The sequence below is a fragment of the Crocodylus porosus genome, unplaced genomic scaffold, assembly GCF_001723895.1.
Source record: "Crocodylus porosus isolate Cpor-Errol unplaced genomic scaffold, CroPor_comp1, whole genome shotgun sequence".
Lineage (NCBI taxonomy): Eukaryota > Metazoa > Chordata > Crocodylia > Crocodylidae > Crocodylus > Crocodylus porosus.
Window position 1 is genome coordinate 212,360,695 of NW_017728886.1, and position 24,239 is coordinate 212,384,933.

The 24,239-nt window shown below is 42.1% G+C and overlaps 1 protein-coding gene across 2 annotated transcripts in view; it reads left to right on the forward strand.

Annotated features, from left to right (window-relative positions):
- The window catches only part of SULF1 (sulfatase 1), a 170,511-nt gene that overhangs the window by 29,156 nt on the left and 117,116 nt on the right, over positions 1-24,239 (forward strand). For both annotated transcript variants that reach the window (XM_019549006.1, XM_019548996.1), the window contains exons 2-3: positions 4,719-4,784; positions 7,658-7,754. The gene's annotated coding sequence lies outside the window, so the exon portion shown is untranslated. The remainder of the gene's footprint in view (positions 1-4,718; positions 4,785-7,657; positions 7,755-24,239) is intronic.

The following is a 24,239-nucleotide window of genomic DNA, read 5'->3' on the forward strand; positions in this document are numbered from 1 at the left end:
TCATTTGACCCCAGTACTCTTTCCTGCCATGGCAGGGGGTCAGACTTGATGATCTGCTCAGGTCCCTTCCGACCCTACTAACTATGAAACTATGAAAGTGTCCAGAGTAGATGCTTGCACCACCTATAGGGGGAGTCTGTTTCAGCCTTTGGGAGCTCAGACAGTAAAGATGTTTTTACTTATGTTCAGCCTAAAACGGTTTTGCAGGAGTTTGAACCTCCCCCAGATCCTGATGCACACCCCTTATGTACTTATAGGCTGCCACCAAGTCACCCCCGAGCCTGCACTTCTCCAGGTTGAAGAGTCCCATAGCTCTCAGCCTCTCTCCATAAGGCCTGTTCTCTTGCCCTCTAATCATTCACATGGCTCTCCTTCGGACTCTTTCAAACTTCTCTACGTCCTTCCTAAATTAAGGAGCACAGAATTGGATGCAGTACTCTAGCTGCAGCTTCACCAAGGCCGAGTACAGTGGGAGGATGACATTCTGGGTCTTGTTCGGGATGCATCAGTAGATGCAAGCCAGAGTTGTATTCATTTTTCCAGCTGCGGTATCACATTGGTGGCTCATGTTCATCTTGTGGTCAATCATGACCCACAAGTCTTTTTCGGTCATGGTGCTAGTGAGTGTAGTATTGCCGAGACTATAAGTGTGATGCGAGTCTTTATTCCTGAGGTGGAGCACCTTGCATTTCTCCGTATTGAATGCCATCAGGTTTTCATTGGCCCACCTTGGAAGCCTATCAAGGTCGGCCTGGATCACCAGCCTGTCCTCAAGTGTGGACTCTCTTCCCCAAAGTTTGGTGTCATCAGCGAATTTGGCCAGTCCACTTTTGATACTAGTATCCAGATTATTTATAAAGACATTAAAGAGTACAGGTCCAAGAATGACGCATTGGGGGATGCCACTGGACACGGAGTGCCATGGTGATTCAGTTCCATCAACTACCACACTTCGGGTCCAACCTTGGAGCCAATTCCCCAGCCATCAAACTTTGCAGTAGTCAAGGCCGCAGTTGCCCAATTTTTCCATGAGGACATCAGGTCAAAGGCTTTTTTAAAGTCCACATATATGACATCAACCTCTTCCCTTTTGTCCAGGTGATATGTCACCTGGTCATAGAAGAAAATGAGATTGGTCAAGTAAGACCTTACACACAACAAACCCGTGCTGGCTGTCCCTCAGAATGCTGCCTTCTGTTAGCCTGTCTAGAATGGTTTCTTTGGTAATTTTTTCCAAAATCTTCCCAGGGACTGAGGTCAAACTGATTGGCCTATAGCTTCCCAGGTCTTCTTTTCTCCCTTTATTGAAGATGAGCACCACATTGGCCCTCTTCCATTCTTCAAGTATTTCGTCTGAGTGCCCCGAGTTATTGAATATCCTCACCGGTGGCTGCACTATGATGTCTGCCCATTCCTTTAGCATTCTTGGGTGCAACCTATCCAGTCCAGCTGATTTATGAGGGTCCAGCCTCTCAAGATGCTCCCTCACAAGATCCACACCAATAGTGGGCATATATTCTTCCCCACCCTGGTCATCCCACATCATGTTAGGCAGGGTAGTCCCTTTGGGCTGGTGCAGAACCAACTCAAAGTAATCATTAATCCAATCTAATGCTACTAAAGTAGATGTAAAAAAAAATCACTACTAGGTTAAATGAGTATTGGATAATGCCTTAAATCTTTACTGATATGTAGTATCCAGTGACTTTTTCAAAAAAAGTATCACTCTTCTATGCTAGCTCACTGCTTTTATTTTCTTGTGTGTGCATGTGCACATGCAGACAATAAGGTTGCTGTAATCACAGTGTTCCATTACTATATAGCTGCTGGTGATGATCTTTGTCTTTGTTTTCTTATGTATCTGTGTAGCATTATCCAACATATGGGATACAGTGGTGAGCAGAGCAAAAAAGATAAGAAACAATTAATTCCAGTCCAGGAAAAACATGGATAACTGAAGCACAGAAGAAAATGCAACTGCTGCCATATGTGCACAGTCAACTCTTTAATGTGAACAAGGAAAATTTGAGGGCTGCTTTTTAGGTCTCTTCCCTCAGCAATTTTCTTTTTTTTTTTAGCTGTTCTTTCTTCATTAGCTTTTGTGCATCTTGACTATTATTTTTCATGTTCTTCTCTGCTTTTTACTTTCTTGGCCACTGTAAATCACTTTTCCTTCCAAAAAATCTTCACCCAATTTGTTTCCCATAACAACAACAATAATAGAAGAGAAATATTCCTTTTAATGGCAAGATTGTGGCCAAAATCTTTCTTCTGGTGCTTGTATGCAACCATCCTTGATTTCACTGGGATTTCTGCTTATATTTCTGAGGGAAAATCTGGCCCTTACCTTCACTATCCACCCAGCAATGTAACTACAACAAGCAACAGCCACAAAACAAAGACATCCCTTAATAATTTTTTTTCGAAAATGAAAGAATGATTTACTATTCTCATTTTTTTTTTCTTCTAACACTTGTAAAGCTTTCCCTATGCTCTCATATTATGGCTGACCTGACCACTGATCCCTTGTGTATACACCAGACTGTGAGCGCCTAACAGGGATATCCAGACCAGACTTCCTTAGCCAATAATAGTTGTTCAGTGTAGCACCTGTGGCTCTTCATAGAAAATTATATCAAAAGAGTTTTTGTTGTCATTGTTTACTGCATGCATGGAGTATATCTTTCCTGTAATCATGAACAGTGCAATGTATTGGATCTCTTTCTCTCTATTGCTCATGGTACAACTATTGCAAGTTTGCAATGTATATTTGGTTAAGACTGACTTTGTATGGCTCCTGGGCTAGTCAGGGATGAGCATCATTGGGGAAACACAACAAGGAAATTGTACTATCCTTGTTTTTTTACAACTTTTAATTATGTCAATTTTTTTTGCGGAGCAAAAAGTGCTGAAATGTGATCAATCCAGTTATGTGGGGGAAAAAAACATGTTCCGTTGACCAAGGCTTGGCACTAGCAATCAGCAGTTCAGTTCTCTTTCAAGCTCTGTTACCAACTGATCGGGTGATTTTGTGTTAATCACAGATCCCGTCTACACCTTGGTTTCTCCTTCCTATAAATGAGGATTATGGTCTCTGTTCTCAGATGTGCCAGTGCTCAGAACATGGTGCAGCTGAGACCGGGGAGCTGAAAGACTTCTTTCTGCTTTGCTTGATTCTGTTTCTGGCTGAGCTCTGAACTGGCTTCTGGCAGTGTGAAAGCTGCTGTATCTTGTGCTGCTTGTGATGGCCCTCCAGAGACCATGACACTGACAAAGATTAACAGACCATAGTGTGCTCTGGCCCCAGCCCAACTCATACATTCCTCCCCCTAATGTAAGGGTTTGGCAGATTGCTGGTTTTATGCCCCCTCAGGATTCCCCACATGTTAGTATTAGAAGTAGAAATTACCTATTATGTTGTATAGTTCATTCCCTTGCCCACAGAGGGCTATTCCCTATTACTGCATTTAATACTGCTTTGTCCAGCCTGGTTCAGCCTGCATCTCATTTGCACATGAATTCTGATAAAACCAAAACTAAAATGTCTGTTTCCAAATGATTTTGAAAGAGAAAAAAAATCCATAGATAGCTATATCTCAAATCAAAGTATAATCTTTGCAAACTGATTTGACAACTGAAAATGCAACAACAGATAAGGAACAAATATTTACGCAGTGTAACTACTTATGGTTGATTCGGGGTTTAATTTTATCCAACTGGTCCACTTGTGCTTAGATATAATGTTGCACTTTGTGTACTATAAATGTTGCCTGATGTGACTTACTTTTTGGAGACAGTACTGTAATTCATAGTATCATGGCCCAGCATGATGGATCAGCAGAGTACAGTATTCACTGAAAGAGGCAATTCCTCAGTGGCTACTTATACCTATATGTATAACCTTATTTGAGAACAAAACGTTTTTGCTTTCATTTAATGTGTAGCCACCCTGCTGCTCTGATTATCTTAACTATCACATCAGCATTTGCTTATGTAAATTAGAAAACTGTAGACAGAAAATGCACAGATACTACAAACTTGAGATAATCAATCCTTTTAGAAAGTGAGAAAAACTGTATTATGAAGTAGAGCTGTATACTTTTTTTTTTTTTACCTCTGATTATTTCATAGCTATATGCTTGCGTTCTATATTACCTTTCTCCTTTTTAGACTCTGGACTTAATATTTGAAGGTAGAAAACCCCAGTAGACTTACTGGTTTTCACAGCCATTATCAACTTGAAAATTTCATAGCAGATGCAGTTTTTTCTCAATTTATGGAGGATAAAGTTTAACCACAAACTTTATGGTTAGAGTTTAAATAGGGCCTTCTGTGTTTTTGCTTTTTCTATCTAGTAACAGAATTAGAAAGCTACTGCCACCTATAGCTACCAGATATTCTCAAGCTACTCCTCTGAAGAAAGGAGCTGCATGTGCAACAGAGACTTCTCAGTATACTAAGAAAGCTTGGCAAATAAACTAGCCCATTATACTGAAACTTTGCCCATTGAAATGAAAGACAATCTACTCTCCGTGACAGCCATGGGATAAGCTTAAAACCCTCTGCCCAACGTAACATTTATTTACTGTGTTGGAATATATGCTTGATAAAAGTGCAGAGAATAACTAATGCTTTTTATTATTATTTCTTCCCATTAAAATTGTTAGCTTATTGTTCAGCATTGATTTTAAGATTCCTATTTTTGATATTTATTGTAGTAAGAAATTGAATTGTGGAAAAGTGTGGAAAAAGATGACAATATTTCTTTCTTTCATCAGAAAAAGGTAAGTTTTAAAGAAATGTAATTTTCAGCTATTTATAGCTTAATAATAACTGAGTGCATCTACAGGTGTATATTTACTGGGGAGTAACCAAAATTACAATACAGTATGAGTGCAAGTCTATACATGGACGCCTGTCCTGCGCAGTAAATATGAAAACTTATGCCAACTTGAGCGTCATGCAGGTATCAAATTTATACCCAATTAGTTACTGTGCTATTAATTCGAAATAGGCCTACTGTGTGGTAAAAATACCGTGCAGTAACCCTACCCAGGAGTATGTCTACAGATGCTTGGGAGCAGATTTGCTCCTAATAGGAGTAGCCAGGTACAGGACTGTTCCCGCCCTATTCTGCCCCCCTGTAGCAGCAAGGGGGAGCTCCATGCTTCCCCTGAGAGCTAGCCTGGGGGCTGGCAGGGAGCACAGGGCTGGTCCACATCCACAGAAGACTAGGAGAACTTTGCCAGCTGTAGTGGCACCTGTCTTCTGGGCCCGTACGCATCAGGAGAGGTCCTGAAATACACGAGACTGGGAGAGCACTGCTGCTGCAGAGCTCTCCCACCCCATGCACATGGGGACAAGCCCTGTGCCCAGCGGGCTTTCCCATACAGCCTGGGGCTGGCCGGGAACTGTACCATTCTTGGGCAGGTCCCAGCCATCTCACAGGCTGCATGCTGCGGAGAACTCTCCATACAGCCCAGAGCTGGCTGGGACCTGTTCCTGGCCAGCTCCAGTCTATGTGGGGAAGCAGGGAGCTCCTGAGTTCCAGCGCTACTCAGCTCCCAGCTCCTGTGAGAAGCTGGGACCTGAGCAGCACCAGGGTGGGGGAAGGAGGTGGTGGGCAGGGAGCTTACCTTGTCCTGGCACTGCTTGGCTCTTGGAGGAAGCTAGGAGCTGAGAGTGCCAGGACCAGGGGAGTTCCCAGTCCCCTGTGGCTCCCTAATGTAGGGGCTGACTGGGAGCAAATTTGCTCCCAGCCAGCATCTACATATGCACTACTTACTGCACAGTATCTACTGTGCAGTTAGTTTACTACTGGTATTTATGGGTAGTAACTAACTGCACAGAAGAGTAATATACTGTGCAGTAAATGTGCACACATGTAGATAGTGATGCTGTAGTACATAAGTCTACTGTACACTAATTAGTACTGTGTAGATTAATCTACTATACAGTAAAGCATCTCATGTAGATACACTCACAGTATATTCCACACTCAGAAACACAACTGCGAAGACATTCTGGGGCATCAGTCGGGAGCAGCTCTTCAGGCTTTTGTCTCTGGTGTGCTTGAGAGCAACCACTGGGGATAATTCTCAAGGACCCTGACCAATATTCCAAGTCTGGAGTGTGCATGTGAATTGTTTTAGAAGGTGGCCTGTGTGCTCAGAGCAGTCCTGGCCAGGACACCATTGTGGTGTAGACATGTCAAGAGAGACTTCTGAATGAAGCAAAGAGATAGGGTGGCTTCTGGATAGGCTTGCTTCACATGAAAAAGGTTTGGTGCTATGAACAGGAAAACTGTCTTCTGTTGTTTACTTTGTACTCTGCTCAGGAAAGTACATTATTGCATGTAAATAGAATTAAATGAAAGCTACAAGACCACCAATTTCTTCTAACTGAAATAACTTAAACCCCACATTTTGGCTATCTGCTTGGGTCACAAGAGATAACACAAGCTATGAAATGGCTGACACTTACTACAGGAAAAAGAGACATGTTAAATTTAACTGATGGCTCAATTGAGTTTTACATAGGCCAAAGTTAAAGAAAAACTGTATCCAAAACCTCTAAAAATGACACGGATAAATTCAAACAAATTACAAATACAGCAACTGCAAATTATTAATTTTTTACAAATTATCAAGAAGATAAACTGACAGATGGAGTACATAAAAATTAACATGGCAAGATCCTACAGAATGTAAGGTCCTCTAAAATAAGGATTACAAGGATTCACTAGAAATACTTGAAAACCTTATGGAATTTAATAGGATGGGTATCTTTGTCCACCAGTGTTTAGAACCATCCTTTAACATAGTATAAAGAGGAGAGGTCTTTCTATTAAATTCTAAAATAGATTCCAAACCCAAAGATATCATTTAGTAGGACTTTCTTATAGGGAGTGTAACTACTAATTACTTTTACCTTCTACTACAATATATATCACAAGACACAGTAAATTATAAACAATTAGGCTGTCTTTAATTGTCATTATAAATTAAACAACTCTTTCATAAGAGCTCTCTACAGCTGTCTATTGTTATGGCAAACCTTTACTGAATAATAGTGGTATTGTTCTATGAATCTTAAGATCATTACATAAGGAAAATTTTGGAGTATGCTAAAAACTAAATGATCAGAATTACATGTGTGAATGCTCCTACTCCATGGCAAATTTAGAATAGCTTATCCTTCATTAAAAATGGATTTACAGTTAGCAGTGTATAAATTTGCATTTGCGGTCTCGATAGATTGGCTGATGTGTTCTAAGTTTGCACTCTGACTTGCCTCATGGTTGTTTGTCTGTTGATTCCTTGAATTAATTTTTCCCAAATAAAATGTTCCTGTGGGTTTTCTTAACTGGAGGTCCAAACTGATGCTTTGGCTCTAGGCACAGCTATGTATTAAGTACTTCAGAAATCAAGATAGCATGAAGATACCAAGAAGCTTTTACATTTGTTTTCAATTCTATTATGTTTTCATTATCTTAACAGTGACAATTTGTTAATTTAGGCCTTGATTAAATAAAGTAATTACGCTTGAAATAATTTGGTTCTCCAAGCACAGTTTAAATTCCAAGATGACCAGGCCTCATGAGACAACTGAAATGTATGATATACAGCAGTACTAACTCATTTTGATCTCTTTGCAGGTCCTAGATGCAATAAACTTACTAGACTAGACATACAGACTTCTTTCAATGGTATGAAAATTAACCCAGGCACATCAGCTGCAGGAAATCTTCAAAGGTACAGAAATCAAACACTTAACCAATAATTAATTAAACCAAACAAGCCATCAGCATGTGCTGCTTAGCCTATGTATTAAGTTTGGTCTCTAATGAAGCTATAGTAAATCTCCTGGAGGTTCTATCCTGTCAAATTTTAAAGCCTCACGGCTAAGTTGGGGATCCTTAACTTTTCAGAGATCCAGTAAATGATTTCACAAGATTGCTGAGCTGTTTCTTCTATTTAGCATTATTTTCAATACATTAGAAATTTTTTTTCAACAATAACGTGAGAAAAAAGTGCTTCACCAATTCTTCTGAAAACAAGTATTTTAGAGGCCAAGGAAAGTCATGTTAAGACGGAACTTTAAGAAAAAGGTTTCTATCCAGCAAAAGTAATGTTTGGGGTTTCTTTCCTTCATTTGTGTTTGAATTTCGTTATCATAAAAGCAAATTGCCAACTATGGTGCATTCAGACACTATGCAAGCTATCCCACATGGCTCTGCCAGTGAAATCCAGACCTGATCTGCAATATTTCTGTCATTTCAAAGGCACTGCTGACTTTTAGACCTAAACTGTCAGTTGACAACAAGTTGTGTGGTGGTTTTGTTATGTGGCAAAATAGGCATAAAGGGACCAAGATAAACCTGATCATATTTCTCACGCCTCAAAACCTCATTTCTCAAAAACAAAGCACAGACTAAAATGGGAGCCACATGACAAATTACAGCGCAAGAAATTAAAAATGCTCTGAGTTTTATTCCTTCAGCATCCATAACATTTTCTGTCACCTCAATTTCATGATGCAACACTTCTGGTAAAATAATATGTACACATATATCTATAAGATAATATAACGGTTATGTTTTAGAATATGGATTTATTTTACATGTGGCAGAAATCTGTATATAAGTCCCTTTTTTAGCGATACCAAGCTAGTGCATATAGTGGTCTCTGATGAAGGTCTTGTTTACATCTGACTTATATTTATGCTGTTAACTAATGATACATTTTCAAAAAACAAATAGATTGGCTACAGTTTATAACAGTTTTAAGGGAGGGAAGAAAGTAGTTAGCCAGGCCAGTGTAACGTTAGGCAAAAGGAGGGTTGGCAGTACCTTATAGACTAATTGGTTCAGAAAGACATGAGCTTTCATAGGCTGTAGTCTACTTTGATGAAAGCTTGTGCTTATCTGAATAAGTTACTCTATAAGGTGCCATACTGGCCTGTTTTCTGCTCGTTATAAAGGGTATAAAATCTTCAGCCAGTTACATCCCTCATTTTGTTGATTATTTTCTTTTTAAAAAGTGGCTGTCTAATGAAGTATACTTTGGTTTGCTGCTCTGGTTCTGACAGGAGAGGATTTCTAGTTTTCTTACTTGTTTTTAACTGATAATGAAAGACAATATATTCTTCAGTGACAAGATTTAGGGGAGACATTTTGAACAACTCTTTCAGACAAACATCTAATCCTGATTTAAAAATCTCTTTTAGTGATGAAGAATCAACTATAGCTTATGTTCCAGTGGTTCATTACCTTTACTGTTAATTTTACATGGGCCTTTTTTCTAGTCTGAATTTGTCTAATTTGTCTAATTTCAATTAGTCATTGTATCCCACTGGTCTCCAAACTTTTTCGATCGTACACCCCTATCAGTAAAAAAAATTTTCAGCACGCACCCCCAATATATGTATATTTATATTCACATACCCCTATCTGTAAAAAAATTTTCAGCACACACCCCCAATATATGTAATTTTGTATTTGTGCACCCCAATCAGTAAAAAATGTTTGAGCATGCACCCCCAATATTGTAATTTTGTATTTGCACACCCCAATCAGTAAAAAATATTTGAGCGTGCACCCCCAATATATGTATATTTATATAAATATAAATAGAAGCTCTAATATTTTCTTCCTGCACCCCAGTGGATTGTCTTGCGCACCCCCCACTTTGGAGACCCCTATTATATCCCATCATGACTTTGTCTAATAGACTGAATAGCTCCTGTTATGAAATTTATTTCCCCTGTATAAGTACTTCTAGACTGTGATTAAGTCGCCCTTTAACATTCATTTTAAACAAAACAGATTTAACTGTTCAGTCTGACTATAAGTGCTTTTCAGCCCTTTCATCATTCTCAAGATTTTTCTTTGTACCCGGAAATAGCCATGCTATTTCTGTAAGTCATACAAGTCCCCAGAGTGGCTGTAATATAACCTCCTCATTCTTACTCGATAGGACCCTGTTAGAATCATAGAATCATAGCAAATTAGAGTTGGAAGGGACCAAGGGAAGTCATCTAATCCAACCCCCTGCTCAAAGCAGGATCATCCCCAATTATATCATCCCAGACAAGGCTTGTTTAGCTGAGTCTTAAAAACCTCTGAGGATGGAGCTTCCAGAGCCTCTCTGGTACCTTTTCCAGTGTTTACTATCATTCTAATGAGAATTGTTTCTCCTAATATCTAACCTAAACTTCCCTTACTGCAACTTGAGACCATTTCTCCTTGTTCTGTCATCTGCCACCACTGAGAACAGTCCAGCTCCATCTTCTTTGGAACCACACTTGAGGGTAGTTGAAGGCTGCTATTAAATCCTGCCTCAGTCTTCTCTTCTCCAGACTAAATAAGTTCAATTCCCTCACCCTTTCCTCAGAAGTCATGAGCCCCAGCCCCCTAACCCATTTTTGTTGCCCTCTACTGGACTCTCCAATTTGTCCATGTCTCTTCTGTAGTGGGCAGCCCAAAACTGGACACAATGCTCCAGATGTGGCCTCACCAGTGCTGAACAGAGGGGAATAATCACTTCCCTTGACCTGCTGGCCACACTCCTACCAAAGCAACTCTGTATGCCGTTAGCCACTTTGGCAACAAGAGCACTTGTTGGCTCATATTCAGCTTCTTGTCCACTGTTCATGCATCCAAGGTTTATATTAGATCCTCTAGCTATAGTATTTCACTTGGAACTCCTGGTCAGCTAATCACCCCAAATCCTTTTCTGAGTCACTGCTTTCCAGAATAAAGTACCTTATTCTGAAACTACCTTGATTATATTACCTCTAATTTTGTTCCTAGATATATAACTTTGGCCATATTAAAATGCAAATGTTGCAATGAAAATGTGAGTTAGCAATATAACTGAGTGAGTTAGCAATATTTAGAAAATGTGAGAAATAGAAAATGTGAGTTAGCAATATTTCTCAGAAGTTGTTACATCAACTACTTCATTTGTCAGTCCAGCTTGTAAAATCATCCAAATATTGAACTATAATTTTTTATCACATACAGCTTGTACCTTCCTCCCACAAATGAGCCCCCAATACTGGGGGGTGTGTATTAAGTGGGGAATCTGTATTCTTCACTGGAAAAGAAGTACTCATGGAGATGCTATTTCATGGAGCTGCCAAGATGACGACTACTTGTGTTGGCTCCATTTACCAATTTTAAATGTTTGATATAATATTAATTTTCTTCTAGTCTTCAGGAACTTGTTGCCAAGAATTTTAATCTGGATTTGCTGTCTAACTTTAATAGTTGCTGATTAACATCCTCTTTAGTTTCAGTTAGAATGGAAGGAATTCATTTTCATACGATATGAATAGATTGTTCATTTTTTAATAGAGCAATCTCTTAAAATGTCCTATAGGTACCTTCTTTGCAACTGTTTGGTCAAAATGGGTTTTGTGTGTGTTTTTCATTTATGTGGTCTTGGGTGCATCTACATGAGATGCTACTTCGCTGTAGCAATGAGCTATTTTGCCATAGTTCATTGCTATGGCGACATAGGGTCAGAAATGACCCGCGTGCAACTGGGACTGTGCAGTACTGGCGAGTACTATGCTGTCATTTAGTACTTGCTTTAACTAAATGACAGCGCAGCCCCAACTATGCAGTCAGGGGCACATGTAGACATGCCCCTAGTATAGTAAATTGCTATTGCTATGTATTTGGCCAATACAAAAAGCAATTCACTGTAGACCAGAGGTGGACAGAATATGGCCCACCAGGCCATTCTATCCAGCCCACAGGGCCCCTAAAAAATTAGTAAATTAATATTTATTTGCTCCTGGCTGCCAGTCAAAGACCCAGGGGGAGCCCTCAGCAGAACTGAGCAGTCCAGCCCTGCCCACCCCCAGCCATTTTATACTCTTTCTGCCCCCAAAATGCTTCGGCAACACATGACTCCCAGTTGGACTGGGGAGCACGGGGCCATGCCAGTACATCTGTGTGTATGTGTGTCTGTGTGTGCAGGCAGAAGAAAAGTGTCTGTGTTTGTGTGTTCAAAGGGTGAGTCCCACACATACACCACACCATAAACATGCACCCACAGCCCCCTCGCACTGTCATACATGCAGACCCCCACACCCCCTCATACATCCCAGCCACCCTCCACCCATACTCTTCCCCCCACAAACCCCATACCCACCCATACGCCACATACCCACACACTCACAACCCACCACAAACCTATATGCACGCCCCATGATATACAAGAGTAAGACTTCATTTTAAGTTATTGTGTGATCACCTCTATTTACACTACACAAACACATGTGAATTAGGACAAAAATATTTTTTGAAATCAAATTAATGAATGCTGTAAATGTTTGCTTTTTAGAATATAATCTGGCATTTTTCTGGTTCTGAAATGGCAAAACCCCTTGGTGAAAGGAGTGCTTCCCAGGACAAGGGGAGTGAGTTTGAGTGGCAAAGGTCAGGGGTTAGGGGGTGGGACTACCCATACAGCCCTTGACAGCTTGCCCAGACTCAGTAAGCCGCCCTTCACCCAAAATAATTGCCCGCCCCTGACGTAGACCATACTGATAGATATGTCTCAATTAGTAATGAAGTGATGAAAACACTTGATGATACTCAGAAGGCTAAGGTAGAAGATATTAGTTGCAAAAAATGAAAAAGAAAATAGTTATGATGGATCTAAGTTTCAAAGTGTACATAAGGGTTCCAGTTTCAAATTCTGCTTTTTGGTGTTAATCTCTAATTGATGAATGGGTGACCATTTTGAATCAAAGAAACGCTTCTCTCACTAATCTTCCCCAACCCTAATTACGTTTTTTCAAGCAAATCAAAACTACATTCTTGTTTTAAGTCCTTCAGTGTGTGTGAACTGTATTTTCTTTTCTCCAGAAACAGAAGCTGCAGGCAGAAATTGTAGAAAAGTACAAGCAGGGTTGGGAAGGATTGTTTTGGGTTTTTGGGTGGGTTTTTTTGTTTTGCTTTTTTTAATTTTCCCAGCCTTACCAAAAGCTTGGAGTACTAAACATCTTTCACTTTGACTAAGCAGTGAACTTTACAGAGCTCATCTAACCTGATCCTTTTAAGATTCACTCTAAAATATGTCCGGCTGAATAAAACATTTCAAGAAAATTGTTATGTACATAGTGCTTTGCTATATATTTAACATCACAATAACTCTCAAAAAAGCCTGTCTTATATACTCAAATAAAGAATGCACGAATGTAATTCATATCTATGTAGGACATCAGGAATGTCTTCAAAAAGTTTATAGTAAATTGAAACATTATCACTTAAACCATGGGTGTACCAGGTGGAATGTGCCAACAAAAAGCAGTAAGACAGCTTTTGATATGAGGCCTGAAAGTTTTCTCTTACACGTATAATTTATTGATAAGCCTTTCAGCACAGTTAGATATTACTGGCACATTATCTGTTGATGTTCCGACAGTTAACTTCAATTAATTAATATGGCAGAATTTAAGACTTGGAGCCAGTATTTTCAGAAATATTCTTTAGTACATAGAAATTATGCATTCAGCAATAACTGATAACTGACTGAATCTGTAACTGGGTAAGGTAAGCTGGGAGGGGAGCAAAGGGCAGGCACAAGTATGGGAAATCAGTGGGTGGGGAGGGGCAGGCTGCAGATTTCCCACTCTACTCTCCTCCATGTTCTCCCCAGCCTGGGGCCAAAGCTGGAGCCAGACCTGCCCTGGTCTGGTTCCAGCTCAAATCCAAGATGGGGCTTCCTTAGTTTGGAAAATATGCTCAGGTATTCAAAATCTCATTTTATAAAATCTGGAATATGTACATACATTATTGAGACAATCCTAGTAAGAGGGCTGTGCAGTCAACCTCCATCCTAGTTATTCTGCTCTGAGTTTAAAGCTGTGGACTTAGAGTGAATGTTCCTGGATTCAATTTCAGATTAGCACCTGGTGACTCCAACAAGAAATCTCCAGGAAAATAATCAATAGCTGTCTAATATAAGGGAAGTTCTAGAGCAGGGGCAGGCAATTATTCCGGGGGAGGGCTGCTTAGAGTTTTGGCAAACTATCAATGGCCTCATAACAGGCAGCCAGGGGCAGCTACATATTAATTTTCTAAATTTTTTAGGGGCCCTGTGGGCAAGATAGGATGGCCTGACAGGCTGCATCCAGCCCACGGGCCACATTTTGCCCACCCCTGTTCTAGAGCCAGTACAAGATGACAGGCTATTCGGTCTCTCAAATAAAAAGGCAGCAAATTTATTAGGAAAGTTTAGGGAAGATATGGAACCACATTTTCTGTATTGCATTTGCTCAATATAATTTATGAGTACCTACTACATTCCCCCTCCCCCTGGGCCTACGTTGTGTTCCCAGTGTAGCCAGTAAGCACAGCAAAGCATAGTAAATTGCCCTAGTACTCACTGCTTAGAGTATCTGCATTATGTACAGAGTCTTTTGGCAGGGTTCTTCTTTCAGTGTTCTTACAATGCAACATGAGCACTTCTGTGAAGTGTGGTGGGGTTTTTAATCATGTTGAAGCTGTGGCCTTCCTTTGCCCAGGATCTGCAGTCTCTCGTCTCGTATTCTGGAAGTTGCTTCTTTCTTTCTAATAGGGCATCAGGGAGTGATTATTCTTATCCATCTGGAATGGAACCATCAGCAAGGAAGGAGTGGGAAAGGTTAATTGCAATGGCATCCTCCTCTTGACCAAACACATGGAACATGACTCGCCATCACCAACACCTTGTTCCTCCAGAAAAACAGGTACAAGACATCATGGCAGCACCTGCAATCTAAGCATTGGCACTTGATTAACTGTGTCATTGTTTGTGCCTGGGATCACAAAGATGTCCACATCACTTGAGCTAGGCTAGTTGCTGCTGATTGCTGGAGTGATCACTGGCTTATCTGCTCAGTTATGTCACTCACACTGATTCCAAAACAAAAGCTGAAGCAGAAGCAATGCTGACGGACAGTCAATATCAAAGGACTCAAGGACCCAATCAAGCGAGACCTCTTCTACCAGCACCTCAACAAAAAATGCTGAATTCCAATCAAAAACAATGGGAGAATGTGCACAGTTTTTTAAGTGCCTTCAAGTCCACTGTCATCAGCACCTGTGAAGAGACTGTTGGAATCACTACCAGGAGACTTCAAGATTGGTTTGATGAGAATGACTGGGAGATACAAGAGTAGGTCAACCACAAGCACAAGGCATTTTGTGCTTGGCAGAACGACACCAACTCCAAACAAAAGTAACTGAATTACCAACAAACCAAGGCAGGGGTCCAAAGGAGGAACCGTGATATGAAGAACAGATTGTGGGACAACAAGGCAAAGGAAATTCAACATCTTGCTGACATCCATGATAAGCCATCTATGGTCCGAGCACTCAAGGACCCCCTGGAGACCTAAAGATGGAGGAGACCTGATCAAGGAAAGGGGAACCATCAACATCCATTGGAAGGAGGATTTTGAAGACCTTTTCAATCTAGATTCTGTTGTTGATGAGAACATTCTCAATTCCATCCCATAACACTCAGAGACAGTCTCAGAATTTCTCCAATCCTTTACAAGGTGAGGAAAACCTCCAAGCAGATGAAGAATGACACAGCATCTGGAGCAAATGGAATCCCTGCCAAAATCTTCAAGTGGAAGGGAGAGAAGCTTACATCACAGCTCCATGCCCTCATATTAAGGATCTGGAATGATAAGGAAATCTCAGATGACCTCAGGGATGCCATAATTATGACAGTCTTCAAGAAAAGATATAAGTCAAACTGAAAATTACAGAGGGATCGCCTTGCTGTCCACCACAAGGAAGATCACTGTGAGAACCCTCCTGAATCATCTCCTTCCGCTTGCTAAATGTTAGACCCCAACTCCATGCGGCGCCCAATGACAAGGTAGATGACGATCCAATTGCTCATGGATCCTGTTACTCATTAGCCAGAGAAGGCAGGGAGCAAACACCAGCACACATTGCTTGCAACAGCTTTATTTAGAATGGAGACAGCTTTGAACTAGCTTCCAAAAAACCAACAAAGCAGGGAGCCACACTGAAGAATAGTTTTTTTCATATTTATATACTTTGGTTTATGCTGATTACCATTTATTCCACCCTGTCCCGCCTTCTGTTCCACCCATTTCTCCTTCTATCTCACGCTCCACCTCTGTTTACTGTTTGCTTCATTAGCATGGAATTGCCTATGCATTTCACTCATTTACATGTCTTTTTGCTATAAGCGCATGTCCAAGGCCATGAACTTACTTCTTCTGTCAATGGGCAGACTTTGACTAAAACCTGGAAGCTTCTGGAGGCTTCTTTACTAATCACCATTCACCTTTTTGCATGTGTTCATTTCAGATTCTGTTACCAATTACGTGTTGGTTTTCACATTCCAGTCTATTTTTCTGTCTCATGTTGTACCATCTTCCACATTCCTAAAACTTCACCTCATTTACAGCATGCAGACTCGCACAGACTTACTTGCTGTTTTTTTCCTCAGGAAATGGTTGACACAGTTAAGATGGTTACTTAGCATAAGCAAATGGCTGGCTTAGCTATCATTCTGCCTTGTGGTCAGCAGCTCTTGCTAGGCCACAGGTCATGCCTTTATTCAGCTGCAGATTCAATGCTCCCTGAAAATCCATATCCTAAAATCCATACACTAAAGACCTCCTCCCAGAATCTCAGTGTGGGTTTAGGGCATTAAGAAGCACAACTGACATGATCTTCACTGCTTGCCAGCTGCAGGAAAAATGGTGGGATCAATATAAACCTCTCTACATGGCCTTCTTTGACCTAACAAAAGCCTTCAACTGACAACTGCAAAGCAATATAAAATCCTGCTGAAATCAGATGCCCACCAAAATTCATCACCATTCTGTGCCTGCTCCATAATTGTATGTTAGCAGTGGTCCTCAATAAAGGTTCTATCACAGTTGCCTTTGAGGATAAGACGTGAGTTAAGCAAGGCTGCATCCTCGCTCCAACAGGCTTCTTGATGTGCCTTACCGCAATGCTACATCTGACCACCAACAAGCTCCCAGTCAGAGTGGAGCTAAACTGCCAAATGAATGATAAACTGTTTAATCTCAGCTGACTCCAAGCCAAAACCAAGACTACCCTAACCTCACTCTTTGAGCTGATGATCCTGTAGTATGTGTTCACTCCAAAACAGACCTTCAGACAATCATCAACATCTTTGCTAAGGCATAAAAGAAAATGGGACTAATACTTAACATTCAGAAGACTAAGGTCTTCCATCAGTGAGATCTTAATAAGCAGTCCCCAGTTCTGGTAATTCAGATCCATGTTGAGACTCTGGAGAATGTTGAGTATTTCCTGTACTTTGAAAGCCATCTCCTGCAGATGGCTGACATCAATGAAGAAATCCAATATTGCCTCAAATGAAAGTACAGCCTTTGGACACCTGAGGAAACAGGTATTTGAAGATCATGGCATCATATCTGAAACCATGTTCATGGTTTATCAAGCACTCCTGTATGGAGTTGAGTTGTGGCCAAAGTATAGGAGACACCTTAAGTTGCTGGAGAAGTACCATCAATGCTGCCTGTGGAAGATCCTTCAAATCTAGTGGGAAGACAGACACACTAACATTGTGTCCTCTTGTAAGCAAATACCATGAGCACCTAACATCAACTTCACTGGACTGGCCACATCATCTGGATTTCCACCTACAGACTCCTGAAGCAAGTTTTCTCCCAGCTCAGTCAAAGCATATGTTCAAAAGGAAGGCAGGGAAAGTTCTTCAAGGATGGTCTCAAGGCCAACTTGAAAAAATGCACCATTGACAAGGGCTTGCGGGAGACTATCGTCCAGGACCTCCCCAAATGGAAGTCTGCTGCAAGGATCTCAGTACTTTGAAACCTTCGGATGGCAACAGGAGATGAAAAAAACAGAGCAGTAGAAATAGCGTGTTGTGGATTGAATCAAGAATGCAGAGCCACCATGTGCCCAACATGTGCTCAAGCTGCAACAGAGTCTGCCAATTCTGGATCAGGCTCATCAGCCATCTTTGGACCTACAGATAAGACAATCATGGAAGACAATTATTCTCGACTCGCCAGTTACCGAGGGATTACCGATGATGATGATCTTAGCCCTTCATTACATTACCAATGGTCCTCTAACCAAGAGAGGTGTTCCTCCAAGGGGGACTCCCAAAAAAAGAAGAGGCTGGATAATTATCAGTCAAGGATGATTTAGGAAAAGCGTTCATGCAGTGGGTTGGATCGGATGACCCTTTAGCCCCCTTCTAACTGTAATTCTGTGATCCTGAAAGTTTCTTCCACATCTCCTGACAAAGTGAAAACAACAATTTTTGTGCAGATTCACTCTTTTTTTGAAAATGTTAGTGTCTGAGAAGTATGTATGAGCCTTTTCCTGTATTTATGTTGTTCTTATCATGTTAGCTGAGTCACTCACTGTCCAGCCAGTGTCAATTACATTGGTTTGCCTCACTAGGGAATTGCTTCTATTAAAAAGCATCAAAATAGAATGTAGTCAGATATAATCCTGTTTATTTTAAGGAATGTTTTTGAAAAATGGATTTTCAACCAGATAGCGTGTGACCATCTTTCTTCTACCCATTCCAAGCGTTTCCATTTGAATCAATGATTAAGAGGAATGCATGTTGTTAAACCATGTATATCTGTTGCCAGAAACTTGATCCAAAAGTGTCTTATTGTTTTTTCCTGCAAAAATTCAATATGTCTTTATAAGGAAGGAACCTTATAGCATGATTAGGATTATAACTATTCATTCAAGGCATGGAAAAAATCCTGAGAATGAAAAACCTATTCCAGCTGATGTATTATTAAAAATAGAATTAAAAACCCATTGAATTCAAAAACAACCAACCAAACAAAAACCCCTAACATGCACACATAACTTGTTGTAAAGATTCAGTGTAATTCTTAATAGACCACATGCTCTTTTTATTACAAAGTAGGTGGCCAAGATTAAACCACAGAAACTAACACTTTTGCATGGAGGATAATTGTTTGGTGATTAACGAAAGTAGTATAAGTCCCGGGTAAGTAAAGTAGTTATGCACCTGTGTAAGTCTGTTTTCCTTCAGGAAGGTATTGAAGCACATGCTTAACATCATGTATTTGCTTATGTCATATTGACTTTCATGATGAAGTCGCCTACTGAATCAGGGGTTAAGAAAATGAATTGAGAGATCTGCAACCATTTATTGCTTCCTTGTGGATTCCAGTACCTGGAACATTACCGTGCCTGTTGTCACATCAAGCTGTAATAGTCTTTTTTTTTCCCTAAGAAGGAAATGAATTATTTTCCATGTCATGGTAAAACTTTAGACAGTTTGGGAGGTCTTAGTTCTGATAATCAATCATCTTGTTCAGTCTTTAAAATATAGTTTCTCACTTGAGGTAATGGTGGGAGTGAGGAAAGGAAAACTGACCACATTGTGTTGATTTTTTTTTCATTTGAAAGCAAGGTGATAGGATTTCCAGCTAGATTTGTAAGTCTTTCTTACAATGGAAATATGTTTATTACATGAGAGGATCGCTAGTAATAATTAATTATTGTAAACAGTACATTTTGATATCTTCCATATCGTGGTAGTGTTGCAATGGTGGTATAGCCATGATGGTGCAGTAGATTCATGAGAGGTAAGGTTTTTGGTGGGTTACACCTTTAATTGGCTATATAGCTATATAGTTGGAAGATGTATAGACATGCTTTCAGATACCAGTGTCACCTGAGGTGCTTAGGACCCCAAAACTTGTCTATACACTTCTCAACTGTACAGTTGGTCCAATAAAAATATCACTTACAAAAATCCTTGCCTCTTACATAGTAATAAGTTAGAAGGGCTGTGCAAAGCTTCAGTAGCCAATTCGATTTGGAGGAGATTTGACCTGATTCCGCGGCCAAATCTCCAAATCCATATTGAATCAGGAGATCAATTAAAAGGTCTGAATTGAATCAGAAGTCTCCGAATTGATTCAGAAAAGATTCAGCCATAGACTAAACAGGCAGCAGTCCTTACCACGCTGGACAGAGCTGCCTCCAGCAGGTAAGTCTGTTGTGGTGGGCGGAGGGCGAAGCGAAGGGGTGTGGGGGAGGGAGGGATTGTGGCTGGGGCTGGGACCGGAGCGGAGGCTATGCCCTGCTGCTGCTTGCCCAGCAAGGGCAGGGAGGGGGCATGCAATGCAGGCATGGCTCACGATGGGCGGAAGGGTGCAAGCGGCAGCAAGTCATAGTCACTGCTCCCCGTACTGCCACACCCGCGTGCCCCTTCCCCCCCACATGGTGTGGGGGGGCATCCCATGCTTCCCCTGCTCCAGCTGTGGGAGGCAAATGGCAAGCAACAGCAGGGTATAGCCCCCGCTCCCAGTGCTGCCACACCTGAATCCCATGCCCCCCACCCCAGCTGGGCAAGTGGAAGCAGCGCCTGCATCCTGCATCACCCCCATCCCAGCTGGGCAGGCAGCAGGCTATGCCCTGCTGCCGCTTGCCCAACCAGGGCCGAGTGGTGTAGGATGCCGGTGTGGCAGTGCTAGGAGTGGGGGCTACGCCTTACTGCTGCTTGCTCCCTTCCACCCGAAGCAAGCCGTGCCTGCATTGTGCCCACCTCAGCTGGGCAAGAGGCAGCAGGGCATAGCCTCTGCTCCTAGAGTTGCCGCGCCCACATACTGTGACCCCTCCTCCCTGCCCCCCTCCCTGAGTCCTGTGCCCCTGCTGCCTGTTTAGCCTATGGCCGAATCTCCAAAGCAGCATTGAATCATCAGATCTGATTCAGCCAAGTCGAATCACTGTCCTTCTGAATCAGCTGAATCCAAAGCAAATACTTGCCACTTTGCTCAGGCCTACAGGTTAGTCTTTATAATCTCTTGTGTCAATTATATTGGCCTCTGGGGTAAAGTATGAAGAAAGTTGGCTTAGTTTTAGGGTATTTGTTTATGTTTGAGAAACCCAGTTTCAATTTCTAGCTCTAACACATTTTCTCCTGTATGACAACAGGGAAATCACTTAATCTGTCTATGCTGGCGTGGGCAATTATTTCGGGCAGAGGGCTGCTTACTGAGTTTTGGCAAGCCATCAAGGTCCGCATGACAGGCAGCCATAGGCAGATAAATATTAATTTTCTAAATTTTTTAGGGGCCCTGTGGGTTGGATAGAATGACTTGGAGGGCCACATCTGGCCCATGGTCCACATTTTGCCCACCCCGGTCTATGCCATAGGGGGAATAGTACTTCACTATCTTGAAGAGGAATCATCAGGATGAATATGTTAAGAGATTATAGTCTTGCAAGTGAAAAGCCACTGTCAATTTCAACTGAAGGCATTTTCAGCTCCTTGTATGATCAGGTCCATAGCTTGTATGGTATTTTAAAATCGTTTGGGATGAAAGATGCTATAAAATGTAAATCAAGAATATTAGGGCAATGAAATGCAACTGTTGATTAACAAAACAAGACTTTATAATCATTAGTTCTGCATTTATAAACTACGTTCAACCATGCAGCTAATTGAAAGCAAACAAAGATGTCATGACACAGTAATTGTAACTGAAAAGAAAACAGTTTTTGCAGACTTTTTTTACATTCTCACACATACAAGCATTTGTTAATATTCGCAGTATCTTTAACTTAAACAGCAGACCCACCCCACAATGTTTTAGGAGCTAAATGAAGAAATGATGAGCATCAATGGTAAAGATGTTAAACTATAAAGTATTCTTGTTAGTATACTTAACACCAAAAAAGGATGTGATTAGTTATGAAAAGCAATATGGTTTTCTGTTAGTAGATATTATAGCTAGGCCATGCTTTTGAGTAATTATTAATTTCCCACTGCACAGCCATGGACTACATCAGACAAACGAAGAAGTGAGGAGAGTATTAGAAAATAGTTCCTTATTTTGAGAAAGTGCTGATGTTCTGAGAGAAGCTTTTCTGACCTACAGTGAAATGATCCAAGTTGTAGACCATTATCTTATATTGTAAGCAGTTTGATAGTTTGAATTCTTACTCTCTAAAAAGCAAGATAAATGTTTTGAAATAGGTCTGCACCAGGGGCATGCAGTTATTTCAGGGGAGGGTTATTTAATGAGTTTTGGTGAGGTGTCAAAGGCCACAAGGGTAGTCCCGCCCCTTGACAGGGGCTCTTCCCCCTGGTTGCCATCTTGTGACTGGAAGTCCTGTCCCCTAACCCCTGATCTTTGCCGTTAGAAGTCTCCCCCCTTGCCCAGGAAGTGCTTTGGGGGAGGGGGGGTTGGCTTGTATATTGTGTGTGGAGGGACAGGGGAAGGGTGTGTGGTTGGGAGGCGGTATGTGACTGGAGAATGTGTGTGTGGAGTGTTGGTATGGTGTGGGTGTGATGTGTTGGGGTGTAGGAGGCATTTGTGTATGGATATGGTTGAGGTACGGGGTGTGGGACTGCTGTGTGTGGAGGGGTATGGTGTGTGTGGGGATATGTGTGGTGGGGTGTCTGTGTGGGGTATGTATGTGGAAGTGTGTGGGGGTGGGATTTGTGGTTAAGGTTTGGGGTGTGTGGGACTGTTGGAAGTGTCTATAAGTATGATGAGAGGGTGGGGTACATGTGTGGGGAGGTGTAAGTGTGTGTGTAGGGTGTGGTTGAGGTATAGGGTACATTTGTGGGTATGGTGGTGTGTGCAGTGGGGGGCATGGGTATGGTGAGGTCAGGGTGTGGGTGTATGTGTGTAGGATATGTAACATGGTGTGTGTGGTTGGGGTGTGGGGTGTGTGGCACTGTGTTGGGTGGGTATGGTGTGGCATGAGGTGTGTGGGGGTGTGTGTGGATGGGTTGGTTGTGCATGCGTGGGGGGCTTCCCCCTGCCTGCTCAGCCCAGCCCCTCTGTGGGCAGGGGGAGAGGAAGGGGATAACTGCTGCCTGCCTGGCTCGCAGTGCACTGAGACAGGCAGGAAAGCACCTGCTGCTGGTGGAGAGCAAGAGAAGCTGTGTGAGAGGGGATGTGGGGCAGAGAGTCAGGCCTGGAACCGCCAGCTGTCTTGGTCTCTGTCCCACACCTGCTGAGCCAGCGCTGGCTGCTGCTGCTGTTACTTCTGTCTCATGTGCCTGCCTGGCAGGGCTGAACCAAGTGCATGCTGGCTCCTGCTGCTGCTCCCCTCCTCCTGACTCTCTCGTGCCTGCCCACTGGGGCTTTGTGAGCAGCAAAGCTCCTTCATGCCTCCCCACTCTATCCACATGCTCCCTGCTCCCTTACCCCAAATGAGCAGGACCAAAGCAAGCTTTAGGCAGAGCCCACCCCATTCCCAATGCTGCAGCTGCCCCTCCCTGTCTGCTGCTGGGAGTGCTGCAACAGGGACAGGAGAAGGAGTCACTGGAGGCTGGGGGAGCCCAGCAGTTCCCTGGGCAGTGGCAACTGCAGCAGCCTGCTCAGAAGCTGTGCCTGCTGGCGAGGCTGGCATCCTCTGGAGCAGAAGGTTGGCAACGCCACACAAGTGTTGCCCCACGTGGGACTCGGCCCAATGCAGAGTACAGCAGGGGCACCCACTGTCAGGACTGGATACAAATAATTAGTGGGTGCCTGCCTGCAGGCCAGATCCAATCAATGGTGGGCTGGATCCAGCCTGTGGGCCATATTTTGCCCAACCTTGGTCTACACAGTAATATTACTGTCCCCCAATGGTTGTGCCCTACAGGCACTGGAAAAAAGGAGCTATAGTACCCACATTTAAGAATGGGAAGAAGGAAGATCTGGGGAATTACAGACAAGTCAGTCTGACTTTCATACCTGGCAAAATCTTGGAGCAGGTCCTCAAGGAATCTGTTGTGAAGCACTTGGAGGAGAATGAGATGAACAGGAACAGCCAGTGTTGGTTCACCCAAGAGTAAGTCATGGCTGATCAACTTGATTTTCTTCTATTATAAAATGACAAGCTCTGTGGATGAGGGGAGCAGTGTATGTGACATACCTTGTCTTTAACAAGGCTTTTGACATGACATTCCCATTAATAAGCTAAAGAAATACAGACTAGATTAAAGTACTGGAAGGTGGATATACAATTGGTGTGGCTTCCCAGGGGTCTGTCCTGGGTCCAGTATTGTTTAACATCTCAATAATGATTTGGACACTGGGACTGAGATCAGCTTAGAACATTTGCAGAGGACTTCGAGTTGAGTGGAGCTGAAGATCTTTTAGAGGGTAGAGCCAGGATCCAGAAGAATCTGGATAAACTGGAGAAATGGTCTGTAGTCAGTTAGATGAAA